This window comes from Poeciliopsis prolifica, unplaced genomic scaffold (assembly GCF_027474105.1).
Source record: "Poeciliopsis prolifica strain line A6 unplaced genomic scaffold, Auburn_PproV2 SCAFFOLD063, whole genome shotgun sequence".
Taxonomy (NCBI): Eukaryota; Metazoa; Chordata; class Actinopteri; order Cyprinodontiformes; family Poeciliidae; genus Poeciliopsis; species Poeciliopsis prolifica.
Window position 1 is genome coordinate 126,229 of NW_026562438.1, and position 15,645 is coordinate 141,873.

The following is a 15,645-nucleotide window of genomic DNA, read 5'->3' on the forward strand; positions in this document are numbered from 1 at the left end:
AGATCTATATATCCTCTGGTAGAGGACCCGAGCTCAGAGGATAAGAACCACCCGCGTGGGTGAGAAGGGAATTTTTTATTTTTATATATATATATATAAATAGCAACAGAGTTAATTCAGAGACACTGTGAAGGCTTTCAGCTCACAGAGGGGGCGGTGTGTGCTTGAAGATGAATATGACGTTCCCCAGCTCGCTGTGGGATTCCCTGATCGATACATCACTGCATATGGAACATTATAGTTATAGTTCCAGTACCTTTAAATGAGAAACACAAACATCAGAAAATGTAAAATCAAATAGTTTCTTTTAACTGAGCTATTTTAACACAATGATACGTAACAGATGCAATGATGAGTAATACTTAATTTTTCTTTACTTTGTTTTCTGTGTGAAATGTCTTACCTCAGTGTGTCGACACGACCGTCAAGCCAAAACCAGTTGCTTCCAGCCCTCGCATCACTCTGTATCCCCAACCAGTATGCGTAGTTATTTATGTTGTTATAAATGAATTCCTGTTAATTACAACATTGAAAATCATCAAGAAGGTAAAGTTTTGTCCCACACTGATATTTTGAATTTGTAACATGATTGGTGTCAGAGCTCACCTGTTCCTGCTGATTATTAATAACAACCAGATCAGCAGATTCTAACTGACAGAAAGCACGACTTTGATCCCAGGACAAAGAAACACTACTGAGAAAGTAACATGAATCACTGAAGAAGATCCAACCTTTGTGACACAGCAGACACTCTGGAGACAGAAAATAACAAAAGTGTATTAATTTAAACTAAAAAACAGTTTCTGTTTGTATGAGGCTCTCATGACATTTTATCTGTTAATGTTTCACGACTTCCTGTCCGTTTGCTGATATTATTAGAATTTTTTAAACTGTATTCTGATTTACAGTGTTTTTTTAATTCACTTTCTTTGTTCATAACATCCCAGATGTTTAAAGACGTGTCTCAATGTCTCAAAGAGACAAAACATCTCAGAGTTATGGACTCACCTTTGCCGTTGCAGTACTTATTGAACAGGAAGGTTTTGAATTTTTGCATTAACTGGATTGTCTGGTTCAGGTCTCAGTTTCTTCTTTAATTTTCCATTCAGGTTCTGAATTTGGTTGCTCAGTTTCTCAGTTTCATTCTGTGATTTTTCATTTTCATTCTTCAGCTCTTCAGTCAGACTCTTTAAATTTGTCGTGTCTTCTGAGTGTTTTTCATCCTGTTGGTTTATTTTCCAACCGCCTGTAAATGCGAGGAAACAAATTATTCAAAAAAAAAAGAAATCAGAACAAGGATCTTAACTGCTCATAACTTGGGTTATTTGTTTAACCTTCTGACAGTCATCATCTAACATGTTTGAATGTATTGATCATCAACAAGGAGTTTTATTATCATCTAGACTTTGGTTGACAAAAAGCAAAGTGTGAACTAGAGTCATGTTTCTTGAATCATTAATGACTCATCTTTAGAAATTCACAAATGATTTAGGAACTGACTTGGACTTTTAGTTCAAATCATGTTTGTATAAAAACTGAAAACCAAACAGGAAGTGTGTTCCAGTGATAAATCGATGCTTGGTGTTCAACGCTGCATGATGGCGCCTCATTTCTCAATATTTCCTCCTTTTGCATCTAAATGTTCACCTAACTTTAATCCCACAAAGACAGGAAACATTTTTACAGTAGTAGAGAAGTCCTGCCATCCAGTATGTCAGCCAGGTGAACACAAAGTTTGCAAGGAAACAAAATCTCAGTGCAGCATCAGCCAAATAACACGAAGCCACCATGCAGCATCTCCACACATTGATCCTGATGATCTTATCTGAGATCGGCCGAAAGTACGGGAGGCCAGAGCTGCCATAAGTTGGTGGACATTACAATGGATGGTGCAGACATACAGCAGCTGGGCTGTCATCCCTAAAGTCATAAAGGAAATGACCAAAGTCTTTGTCCAGAGGACAAATAGGACTTACCCAAGAGATTACCCCAACGCACCCAAACAGCACCAGGACACACAGCCCAAAAACCACCAAGGCATCATGGACTTTGGTACCTGCAAAGAATAAAACAAGATCAAATATAATTCAACTGCTGCTGCTACGAGTTAGACACACAATATTTTATCTTCAAACACAGAAAATATATATTTATAAAAAAACATTCAAATAAAATACATTCAAAGTAAATGCAATCAAACAGCAATACAAGAAACAAATAAATGAGACTTTATGTTTTCAGTAAATATTAAAAACATAAATGTGTCAGATTTTAAAATAAATTGATTTATTGAATTAAATCAAAACAACTGAATTTTCTAAGTTAAATAATTTTCCATTGCAATCAAGTAATTCATCATAAATTTAGCATTTTTATTTACAATCCAGTCCAAACTTTATTTTGTTGAATTTTTAGACTTGAATACGTATTTAGATATAAAATTAAAATAATCAAATATAAATCATAGAAAGGCAGAAAAAGATGGAAATAAAGTAACGTTAAATGTGAATCTGAAAAGTTTCTGCAGAATCATAAAATCTTAAATATTTCTGGTTTCTGGTGCAAACTTGAAATAAGATCAAATTAAATTATAAGTAACATTTCATCAGAATATAAAAGCCTGGCAATAATTTTTAATTTTAAAATATACTTTAAATGTTTATTTTTCTGTTTTTTGGGGAGGTTGTGTTAAATTGATGTTATTTCGTTAATAATTTGATGTGAATAAAGTTTATTTATACTTTGGACCAACGTTACTTTAAAGTGCTAGAGATCAAAAATCTCACATTTAATTTATTCATAATTTTAGAAGCAGTCAGGACGTTGACGTCCCAACACTTTTATTTGAAAGTCTGATGACAGGATGCTACTTAAAGTTTTAAACATCTGTTTGTTTTTCTACCTTAATATTAATAACACGTTAATTTATGTTTAAAGTCCTAAATGTGCTAAAAGGACATAAAGATAAATAAATGATGTTTTGCTCTTTTTGGTGTTAAAAATCCAAATGGAGTTTTTTTCAAGCAGCCCAACAAACTTCAGTTTTAATTAAAGACACTTTTATTTCATTTCACACATTAGACTCTATGTCTAATTAAACTCGCTGCTAAATAGTAACATAACAATATGTGTGTGATAATCTGGTTACTGAAATAAATATTTTATTGTTTTCTGACAGAAAATAATAAAAACTGAAATGTTTTTGAGGACTTTCTTACCCAGGATGTTGATATTCATCACTGACGGCTGAAACGCTCAGAGAAAATGAGAAACTGCAGCGACGATGCAAGACGAAGATCCCAGCAGCGAAGAACGTCTCCTCTTCCTCTGCAGGAACCAAGACTGAACTCACAGGAAACAGTTCTGGGTTTTATCACTGAAAAACAGGAACTTCACGAGAATTATTCTGACTTTTGATTTGATTATTCAAGAACTAATTATTTGCATCAGACCATAAGTAAATAAGGCTGAAGGACAAACATTAGTATCAAATGTTTGATCTTCAGTCTTTATCTGATTAAATGGGAAAAATAATTAGCATGTTTGCTATTTTCCAGTCCTGTTGTTTTTGGATTTTGCATGCCTTGTCTTGATCTGCTAGTAAACAAATAAACATGACATGATGTGTTGAGGGAAGAATCCACTGGCAAACATGCAAACTATTGTCAAAACATGAAATAATTAATGATCCACAGACAACAGAATGGAAATAATGCAGACATGATGTTGGGAATGTCAGACTGAGGTGGGAACATATTGCCCTGTTTCTGCGACTTTTCTCTGGTTTCACCTTTTGGAGTAAAATCTTGGCTCGGCTCAGAGATCCATTGGACTCCAGAACTGGTTCAGTGGGAGACGGATCCGAAAAGCTAAACACCCAGATGGTTTCTTTACGGTCTGGTGACAGCATGCAGGACCATCTGAAGACAGTGGAGGACACAAAGTGTCCCGAGCTAAATGAGTGGATTAATCTGATGTTTCCTATGAAGCCGGGATTAGCAACATGAAGGGGAACCGGGACTGGGCCGCTTTGGACTCACTGAGAAGAACTATGGCCTCCGTGGGAAACGTCAGGATGAAGCTTCCTGGATTTCCTGCACAGCCAGTTTTTCCCCCCTTGCTGTTTTTGAGAGCTAGAGCATTATGACTGGACAAAAATCCTCAGCTAGTTCAGCAGAAGAAGAAGGCCACCATGACAGATACTCAGATGTTTCAGCATGCATCCCCTGAATGATACCTTTCATTAACCTTTTCTTTGATTAGTTGGAGTGTTTTTGAGTAGCCAGGGATACTGATGAACCAGTGAACAGACCTTCCAGAACCAGAACCGGCTGGTTCTGGTTCCATACTATAATCACAGGAAACACTCCGACGACCAGCACCAATTGGCTGGACCTCTGTTGAATTCGCTCACTTTAAAGAGGGTGAATACACCATGTTCCAAATCATTATGCAAGTCATATTTTCTCAGATTTTCTTAAATGGTCAATGCAAATGATGATCATGAACTGTTACAGTAGAAATCTAATTTTACTGAACAAAGCTCCCCTTGAGAACAGTATTTCTTTTTTCAAAAATAAAAAACTCCAAATTATTACACAAAGCAGATTTTCTTAGCATTTTATGAATTTTAAAGAACCGCAACATGTCATTCTTTGAAAGTTTTGTGGTCACATGTACTAAAATGAAAATCTATTTCAATCAAAAACATCTTAACAGACAGAGTTACATGTTAACATGGGACCTTCTTTGATATCACCTGCACAATCCTAACATCCATTGAACTTGTGAGTTTGTTGAAAGTTTCTGCTTGAATTTCTTTGCAGGTTGTCAGAAAATCTTCCCAAAGATGCTGCTTGATATGAACTGCATCCCAGACTCAGATCTTCTGCTTGAGGAAACTCCAAAGGTTCTCAAGAGGGTCAGAGGTCAGAGAAGGATGGTGACACATCATGAGTTTCTCCCCTTTTTAAGCCCATAGCAGCCAATGACACAGTGGTATTCCTTGTAGCATGAGATGGTGCATTGTCATGCATGAAGATGATTTTACTACTGAAGGTCCGGCTCTTTTTGAACCATGAAAGAAAGTGATCAGTCAGAAAATCCAAATTCTTTACTGAGGTCATTTTCACACCTTCAGGGACTCTGAAGGGGCCGACCAATGATTCCCTCCCCATGATTTCAGCCCAAAGCATGACTCCACCACCTCCTTGCTGACGTCACAGTCGTGTTGGGATGTGGTGGCCGTCCACCACCAATCCACTACTGCGTCCATCTGCACAGCAGTCATCAGTGAGCAAGTCTGTTTGAAAATGAATCTTCATGTACGGCTGGGCTCAGTGTGACCGTTTCTGCTTGTGAGCTCTGGTTAGGGGAGCCTAATAGTCGGTTCATGCACCACAAGTTTCTGAAGGATCCTCCACCCAGAGGCACCAGCAGCTTCAAATAACTGTTTGCTGCTTTGTAAAGACATTTTAACAGCTGCTCTCTTAATCCAATGAATTTGTCTAACAGAAACCTTCCTCTTTATGCTTTTATCTGTACAAACATATCTTTGTTCTGAATCAGCCACAAATCTCTTCTCCCCTTATCCATACAATGATAACGCTTCAGTTTTCATTAAAAATCTGATGTTTTCAGACCTTGTCATACAGCATGACACTATCTGATGATTTTGGTCAGCAGAGATCCTTTATCTTTCCCATATTGCTTGAAACCTGTGGCCTGCTTAATAATGTGGATTATCCTTGTTAAATAGATTTCCTTTAATTGAGTCCACCAGACAAACTGAAATTAATTATACTGATTCAAACACACAATTACCCCCTGTGGAGGTACAGGGGGTAAGCACGCCATACGCCTGGAGGCCTCCGAAAAGCTATAAATACAATAAATTGTATTTATATTCTTTGTTTTGTATTTATATTCTTATTATATTTACTGTGTACCTTGTATTTAATTTGTATTTTTTTGAATTCTTTTGTGTATGCTTACTGTGTGCCACATTTTTGCCTGTGAGCTGCTGGTAACTATAATTTCCTGAGGGAGTCTTCCCAAGGGATAAATAAAGTCAAGTCTAAGTCTAGACACGGACGTCGCTGGTTCAACTCCCAGTCCCAGTGACCTTTGCCACATGTCCTCCCACCTCTTTCCTGTCTGCCTACTGTAAAAAACACAAGCCACTAACGTCTTGAAAACTCTTCGGAGGAAAAAAGAACACACAATAACATTTATAACTTCAACAGAAAGTGTAGTCTTTATAATACTTAAATTCAATTTGCATAAAAATTTGGAACACGTTGTAGTTTAACCTTTATTGTTGTTGAATACGTTCTAAGCATGATTTTAAGTCAAACTGACTTTGCATTGACCTCAGAGAAATTTAATTATAATTAGGTTTAAAGTCGTGCTGACAGTTTTAGATAAAAATTAGTTTGTTTTCTTCTTGATGACACAAATTAATCAAAGAGAAAAGATTTACTCCAATGAATGTAATTAAATGATCTGCATTTGATGCCAGAGAAACCGTAGAGTCTTTAAGTTAAAGTAAATCTCCTCCAACCTGTTGATGCAACATGTCATCGTTCACTGCCGTTGTAGTACCTGCTTCAGCCACCAGAGGGCCACATACCGCTTCCTATCAATGTGCCTTCTTTACCACTTTGACACTAAAATTATGTATTTTGCTCCATTTAGATTAAAGAATGGAGTTACAGCTTAAAAAATTAGTTGATTTGTCAAACATAATTTATTTCCTTTTGTTCAATGTGACGATTTATAAACTTAATATATTTACTTGGATAAACTTAACTTGAACACTTGTGACTTAATTGTTTTAATATAAAAGTTGAATCACACTTTTTCAGTGTTATATTATGCGATGAGAATCTTCATAAATATTGCACTAAAAAGGGTAAATTATTTTGAGAGTCCAGAGTAAATAGAGAGCCAATAATGTTCTTCTGTTGTCGATGTGTCAGCAGGAAATAGTTTTACTCTTCAGTTGATTAAACAGTTTAGACAATAGGATTAGTGGCGTAAAAACAGAAATAATATAATGAGTAATGAAGCCACTCAGGTCTGTACAGACTCTTCTCATTATGATGAAGAATATTATTTATTTACTGATTTATTTACACTTTTTATCCAGTGGAACTGAGGAAAACCAGACCTGTGACTGAAATACTTGGACATGATTTTGTAACAGATGGCAGTAATTCAGGAAGCCAAACATCAACAAAATGCTGAGTGATTTCTGTGACATGCATCAGCGAACACCAAACTCTGCATGAAACTCTGCATGAAACTCTGCATGAAACTCTGCATGAAACTCTGCATGAAACGCTGCATGAAACTCTGCATGAAACTCTGCATGAAACTCTGCATGAAACTCTGCATGAAACTCTGCATGAAACTCTGCATGAAACTCTGCATGAAACGCTGCATGAAACTCTGCATGAAACTCTGCATGAAACTCTGCATGAAACTCTGCATCTGGTCACATGCAAATTTCTGCTGCACTTTTGTCTCTTATCTAAGAAGATCCTTTCTGGACATTTTGTCTGTGAATAACATGAAAGATCATCTGAAACTGAAATATTCTGATGCTGGTGTAAAAAAAAAAAATCAGGTTTCATGAGGGCTGAACTCAACTTTTATTTCAAACCCATAAAAAAGCAAAACCACGTTACATAGCAGTGACCTGGGTCATTTTATCTGATCACATCTGGTTTGGCTTCCTGAGTCTGAGTTGTTCGGATCAGAACTTCATAATGTTCAAAACCAAAAAGTTATGTTTGTTTATCTTTAATAATACCATTAAATGATAATAGAACCTCATCAAGCTGAAGTGGAAAACTTGTTTACATTATAACTTAATTATTTCTTAGCAGATATGCAGACTTGCTTGGTACATTAGGATCCAATACTTCAAGTTATGATTCAGAAACGGTTCTGTTCTATTTCATGTTCAGTTCATTTGTTTTTGTTCCTGAGTAAAAATAATAAATTATTTGAGCAGGTTAGTTGGATTAAAAGCTAAAAATAAACATGGTGAATATTAATATCTTTAATTTAATAATAATTCTGGCTGCATCAGGATATAATTTCCCTCATATTCACTGTTTTCCTCAGGAATTTAATGAAACAATATAGAAATTATTCATCAGTGTCTCTTTATCCAGTTAATAAATATCAGCTTTTTATCTAATACCTTTTTCTTAAATTGTGTTTGTGACATTTTTACTAAATTTCTCCTCATTTTAAGAACTTTTTTCCGCATTGGTTCTTCATCATTAAATCATTTTTCAGGAGTTTGTTTCTGTCTCCAGATCAGAAAACTTTTCAGTAAATTTTTAAACTTCAGATCAGAATCAACAGAAGAAAAAGACAAAAAGCTTGAAAGATGTCACATGATCTGGTTGATACTTTCTTTAAAAAATGTTCCTGTTTTTATTTCTAAGTACAGCAACAAACAGTTTGTCCATTGGTTACTTTTCATCCAGTCTCTTGACATTTTAGTTCAGTTTAATAAAACATTTCATTATCCTGGAATCTGCGAGTGAGAAAGAGGAAATAAAGAAACGTCTGGCAGCGATGTCTGTTATCAAACCTGCATCTCTCAACCTGGGAGGTTTTGTCACGACATTCTTTGCATTGCTCTTGGGGAAAGTTTGATGAAAGGACGACCTTTCAGTGTTATCTCTCATCCAGGGCGGTGATGGCTGCAGGCTGCGCTGGGGCTGAAGTGCATATCAGTACCAGATGTCACGATGAAAATCAGGATGGAAGGAAAAAGCTGATCAGATCTGAGAACAGAAACTGTCTCCAAACAAACCCTGAGGAACATCAACGGGGTTTAGCCCAGAAAACCTGCTGAGCCCGGTGGACGGGGCCCCACAGCGTCCACTGGGGTTTGGTTTAAAAGATGATCATTAGACAGGAAATGTAAAATTTACTGGCTAATTATGTTACTGGAAAACACTGCAAACACTTAAACCCTCAACTACAGAGTCTTAAAAACATCACATAAAAATACAATTAAATTATTACAAGAATCAATTATTTGCACTTTTGTTAAATCCAAATTAATTCATCAGTTAGTGGATCTAAAAACGGAGTGATGCTGATGACATTTAGAACCGGCCCAAAGCATAAATGAACTAAGGCTGATAAATTTCATTCAATGGTTTCATCTATAGATAAATTAAAAGATTTTAAATGATCATTTACATTTAATATTTTAAGAACAATCTTCATAGTTAGATTGTTTTGTTGCCAGAGCAACAATCTGATGCTCTCATTAATCTTTGAGTTTTAGCTGTTCATAAAAACATCTTAGAAAAATACAATTACATTTGATTGGCCAGCAAACTAAACCAGGCGCCTTCTCCCAGATTTTACTAAGTTTAAGGTGAAATGATGTTAAAGGTGCTGATGTTCTTAGCAGCAAGAGGGGCCCCTAAATCAAACTCTGCACAAGGCCTCATTGGACCCTGGACCGGCCCTGCATGATGAGCTGAATCTGCTGCACTGAGCGTCTCTGCAGCTGGATGAGCAAACGCTGCTCACTTCACCTGGCTGTGAAATGTTCACTGCAGAAGAGATGCTGGCAGTCAGGCTAATAAAAATATTTAAAAATAAAAACATTTTTATTTATGTTTTTAAAAAAAACTATTTCTATTTATTTTTGCATTTTTGTGTCCTGATGTATTTGTTGCAGTTGGAAACATTTGGACTCGGTCCGGTTTGTATCCCTGCTGCTGATTATCTCCTGGACTCCATCTTGTTGTTCTCTAGTGGAGCTAATATTTGTTATTTTGTATCTCATCCTGTCGGGGGGTTAAGACAGGATGGACTAAAGTTCAGACATTAAAATAATAAACTTATGCTGAGAGCAAAGCAATTTAATCACTGAAAAGAAACCTGTGCTGCACCAGGTCTGTTAACCAGGTCCAGAACCCGACCAGAACCCCTGACTGTAAATAATAAAGACATTTGGTTTCAGGCTTTAATGCTGAAATATTATTTATTTAATGCTGTAAATAATAAATAATATTATTTACAGTGATATTATTCATCACTGTGAATAATAAAGACATTTGGTTTCAGGCTTTAATGCTGAAAAATGATCAAATGTTACAAGCTGTTCATGTCGTACAAGTGGATCAGATGTTACGTTCACCGTCCGGCGCCGGGCCACTGAGCTCAGCTGATGGACGGAACCAAGAGAGACAAAGCCTGAAGAGTTGAGCTTTTTATTCTTCTCTGCAAACTGATCCTCCCTAAAGGGTGGTGCAGTCAGTTCAGTCTGTTTGCATACGACTGTCACACATAAACATGGTTATGTAAGCTGCAGCGTGTCAGCGCTTAAAAGATCTGAGAGGAAAAGAAGAAAAGCAACTTGAACTCCGGTTTGATAAGAACCAGGTGTGACTGAGAAGAAGGAGAGGGGAGTCTGTTGGTCTGTGAGGGGAACCGACCCGACCCGAGTCAGGAAACCAGTTTTCAGAGGCAGATCTGGACCCAGACTGGTGGTGTGAACCATCACTGGTCCAACTGCAGACATGTGATGCTGACAATGAAGAGGCTGAGACACGACATCAGCATCTCACTTTATTTGTACTAAACAATATTATCATGAAGCTCAGCAGGCAAAACAGAAACTATCAACTGATTACAATCATGTGACGACAGAAAAGAAGCAAAAACATTTTACTAAATAGTCAAAGACCCCATTAAATCCAAATCTCATATTTTACACAAAAACGTTTTCTATAAAGTGTATTCAATAAAAACATGATTACATAAAGAAGAAAAAACATCCTTGATTGACCCACAGAGGAGATTCTGGTGCCACATCAGCAAAGAGACACAACCAGAATAAAAAATTATTAAAATATTTTACTATTACAAACTGGCCTGATGCAATAAATCAATAAAATGTGAGGTAAATTAAAATTAGCTCAATAATTTCCAACTGCATGATTTATTATTTTTCATTTTTCTTTCTCTCTTTTTACCAAAAACATGATGACAGAAGTTTCATTCTGCTGCTTTCGTCTCAACTGGATCTTTATTTCAGGGACAGTTTTTCGACGCCACTGTCCGTTTTATTAATTATTTCTATGTTTTATTTTTATATTTAAAATATCTTCCAGTCGTTGTGTTAAATATTCATCAGAATCTAAAGTTTATTGATCTCTGAACGGTTTTATTTGCATAATTTTTTTAATTTTTGGTTTTGATTTGCAATCCAGGCCAAAGATTATTGTTATTTAAGAATAAATCAAAGATTACACTTGTGACAAAACCCACAAACATAAAACAATGTTTCTAACAGTAACTAAAATCAAGTACATATAAAATCTATAATTTACTTGTAGGATTATAAAACGTGTTTTAATCATTTTAATTTAATGTGTCAATGAATCAAATATAATCTGTTTTAATTCTCAGATAAACTTATTTAAAATCATTCATCTGGTGGGTTTCTGCACCTTAATGACACTTTGATTAGCAGTTTTAGTAATTTTAGTAAATTAATGAAATATATTGACTGAATCAAACAGAATTATAGTAAAGAACAATCAACAATGAATCTTTATATATATATGTGTATTTAAAACAGCAACAGAGTTAATTCAGAGACACTGTGAAGGCTTTCAGCTCACAGAGGGGGCGGTATGTGCTTGAAGATGAATATGACGTTCCCCAGCTCGCTGTGGGATACCCTGATCGATACATCACTGCACATGCACCATTATAGTAATAGTAATAGTCATACCATCTCCAGTTCCTTTAAATGAGAAACACAAACATCAGAAAATGTAAAATCAAATAGTTTCTTTTAACTGAGCTATTTTAACACAATGATACGTAACAGATGCAATGATGAGTAATACTTAATTTTTCTTTACTTTGTTTTCTGTGTGAAATCTCTTACCCAAGTGTGTCGACATAACCGTCAATCCAAACCCAGTTGCTCCCACTTCTTTGCAGCCCCAACCAGTAGTATCCGTTATTTATGTTGTTATAAATGAATTCCTGTTAATTACAACATTGAAAATCATCAAGAAGGTAAAGTTTTGTCCCACACTGACATTTTGAATTTGTAACATGATTGGTGTCAGAGCTCACCTGTTCCTGCTGATTATTAATAACAACCAGATCAGCAGATTTTAACTGACAGAAACGACGACTTTCATTCCTGGTCAAAGAAACATTACTGATAAAGTAACATGAATCACTGAAGAAGATCCAACCTATCGGACACAGCAGACACTCTGGAGACAGAAAATAACAAAAATGTATTAATTTAAACTAAAAAACAGTTTCTGTTTGTATCGTGGCTCTTCAGTGACATTTTATCTGTTAATGTTTCACGTCTTCCTGTCCGTTTGCTGATATTATTAGAATTTTTTAGACTATATTCTGTTTTACAGTGTTTTTTTCATTCACTTTCTTTGTTCATAAACATCCCAGATGTTTAAAGACGTGTCTCAATGTCTCAATCTCAGAGTTACAAAACATCTCAGAGTTATGGACTCACCTTTGCCGTTGCAGTACTTATTGAACAGGAAGGTTTTGAATTTCTGCATTAACTGGATTGTCTGGTTCAGGTTCTCAGTTTCATTCTGTAATTTTTCATTCAGGTTCTGAATTTGGTTGCTCAGTTTCTCAGTTTCATTCTGTGATTTTTCATTTCATTCTTCAGCTTATCAGCCAGACTCTTTAAATATGTTGTGTCTTCTGAGTGTTTTTCATCCTGTTGGTTTATTTTCCAACCGCCTGTAAATGCGAGGAAACAAATTATTCAGAAAAAGAAAATCAGAACAAGGATCTTAACTGCTCATAAGTTGGGTTATTTGTTTAACCTTCTGACAGTCATCATCTAACATGTTTGAATGTATTGATCATCAACAAGGAGTTTTATTATCATCTAAACTTTGGTTTGACAAAAAGCAAAGTGTGAACTACAGTCATGTTTCTTGAATCATTAATGACTCATCTTTAGAAATTCACAAATGATTTAGGAACTGACTTGGACTTTTAGTTCAAATCATGTTTGTATAAAAACTGAAAACCAAACAGGAAGTGTGTTCCAGTGATAAATCGATGCTTGGTGTTCAACGCTGCATGATGGCGCCTCATTTCTCAATATTTCCTCCTTTTGCATCTAAATGTTCACCTAACTTTAATCCCACAAAGACAGGAAACATTTTTACAGTAGTAGAGAAGTCCTGCCATCCAGTATGTCAGCCAGGTGAACACAAAGTTTGCAAAGGAAACAAAATCTCAGTGCAGCATCAGCCAAATAACACGAAGCCACCATGCAGCATCTCCACACATTGATCCTGATGATCTTATCTGAGATCGGCCGAAAGTACGGGAGGCCAGAGCTGCCATAAGTTGGTGGACATTACAATGGATGGTGCAGACATACAGCAGCTGGGCTGTCATCCCTAAAGTCATAAAGGAAATGACCAAAGTCTTTGTCCAGAGGACAAATAGGACTTACCCCAAGAGATTACCCCAACGCACCCAAACAGCACCAGGACACACAGCCCAAAAACCACCAAGGCATCATGGACTTTGGTACCTGCAAAGAATAAAACAAGATCAAATATAATTCAACTGCTGCTGCTACGAGTTAGACACACAATATTTTATCTTCAAACACAGAAAATATATATTTATAAAAAAACATTCAAATAAAATACATTCAAAGTAAATGCAATCAAACAGCAATACAAGAAACAAATAAATGAGACTTTATGTTTTCAGTAAATATTATAAACATAAATGTGTCAAATTTTAAAATAAATTGATTTATTGAATTAAATCAAAACAACAGAATTTTCTAAATTAAATAATTTTCCATTGCAATCAAGTAATTCATCATAAATTTTGCATTTTTATTTACAATATAATCCAAACATTATATTGTTGAATTTTTAGACTTGAAAACATATTTAGATATAAAATTAAAATAATCAAATATAAATCATAAAAAGAAAGAAAAAGCTGGAAATAAAGTAACGTTAAATGTGAATCTGAAAAGTTTCTGCAGAATCATAAAATCTTAAATATTTCTGGTTTCTGGTGCAAAACTTGAAATAAGATCAAATTAAATTATAAGTAACATTTCATCAGAATATAAAAGCCTGGCAATAATTTTTAATTTTAAAATATACTTTAAATGTTTATTTTTCTGTTTTTTGGGGAGGTTGTGTTAAATTGATGTTATTTCGTTAATAATTTGATGTGAATAAATTTTATTTATACTTTGGACCAACGTTACTTTAAAGTGCTAGAGATCAAAAATCTCACATTTAATTCATTCATAATTTTAGAAGCAGTCAGGACGTTGACGTCCCAACACTTTTATTTTGAAAGTCTGATGACAGGATGCTACTTAAAGTTTTAAATATCTGTTTGTTTTTCTACCTTAATATTAATAAACACGTTAATTTATGTTTAAAGTCCTAAATGTGGCTAAAAGGACATAAAGATAAATAAATGATGTTTTGCTCTTTTGGTGTTAAAAATCCAAATGGAGTTTTTTTCAAGCAGCCCAACAAACTTCAGTTTTAATTAAAGACACTTTTATTTCATTTCACACATTAGACTCTATGTCTAATTAAACTCGCTGCTAAATAGTAACATAACAATATTGTGTGTGATAATCTGGTTACTGAAATAAATATTTTATTGTTTTCTGACAGAAAATAATAAAAACTGAAATGTTTTTGAGGACTTTCTTACCCAGGATGTTGATATTCATCACTGACGGCTGAAACGCTCAGAGAAAATGAGAAACTGCAGCCGACGATGCAAGACGAAGATCCCAGCAGCGAAGAACGTCTCCTCTTCCTCTGCAGGAACCAAGACTGAACTCACAGGAAACAGTTTCTGGGTTTTATCACTGAAAAACAGGAACTTCACGAGAATTATTCTGACTTTTGATTTGATTATTCAAGAACTAATTATTTGCATCAGACCATAAGTAAATAAGGCTGAAGGACAAACATTAGTATCAAATGTTTGATCTTCAGTCTTTATCTGATTAAATGGGAAAAATAATTAGCATGTTTGCTATTTTCCAGTCCTGTTGTTTTTGGATTTTGCATGCCTTGTCTTGATCAGCTAGTAAACAAATAAACATGACATGATGTTGTGTTGAGGGAAGAATCCACTGGCAAACATGCAAACTATTGTCAAACATGAAATAATTAATGATCCACAGACAACAGAATGGAAATAATGCAGACATGATGTTGGGAATGTCAGACTGAGGTGGGAACATATTGCCCTGTTTCTGCGACTTTTCTCTGGTTTCACCTTTTGGAGTAAAATCTTGGCTCGGCTCAGAGATCCATTGGACTCCAGAACTGGTTCAGTGGGAGACGGATCCGAAAAGCTAAACACCCAGATGGTTTCTTTACGGTCTGGTGACAGCATGCAGGACCATCTGAAGACAGTGGAGGACACAAAGTGTCCCGAGCTAAATGAGTGGATTAATCTGATGTTTCCTATGAAGCCGGGATTAGCAACATGAAGGGGAACCGGGACTGGGCCGCTTTGGACTCACTGAGAAGAACTATGGCCTCCGTGGGAAACGTCAGGATGAAGCTTCCTGGATTT

The 15,645-nt window shown here is 35.5% G+C and overlaps 2 long non-coding RNA genes across 2 annotated transcripts; both read right to left on the reverse strand.

Annotated features, from left to right (window-relative positions):
• Nucleotides 1-409: 409 nt before the first annotated feature.
• On the reverse strand, nucleotides 410-1,080 carry LOC129379957 (uncharacterized). The gene is made up of 3 exons (XR_008608264.1): nucleotides 1,009-1,080; nucleotides 607-752; nucleotides 410-513 (listed from the first exon to the last, which is right to left on the reverse strand). It is a non-coding gene; the product is annotated as an uncharacterized LOC129379957 (long non-coding RNA).
• A 10,472-nt stretch (nucleotides 1,081-11,552) lies between these two features.
• On the reverse strand, nucleotides 11,553-14,847 carry LOC129351031 (uncharacterized). Its single transcript, XR_008604679.1, has 6 exons — nucleotides 14,767-14,847; nucleotides 13,520-13,600; nucleotides 12,551-12,789; nucleotides 12,139-12,284; nucleotides 11,945-12,045; nucleotides 11,553-11,797 (listed from the first exon to the last, which is right to left on the reverse strand). It is a non-coding gene; the product is annotated as an uncharacterized LOC129351031 (long non-coding RNA).
• Between the last annotated feature and the right edge of the window lie 798 nt (nucleotides 14,848-15,645).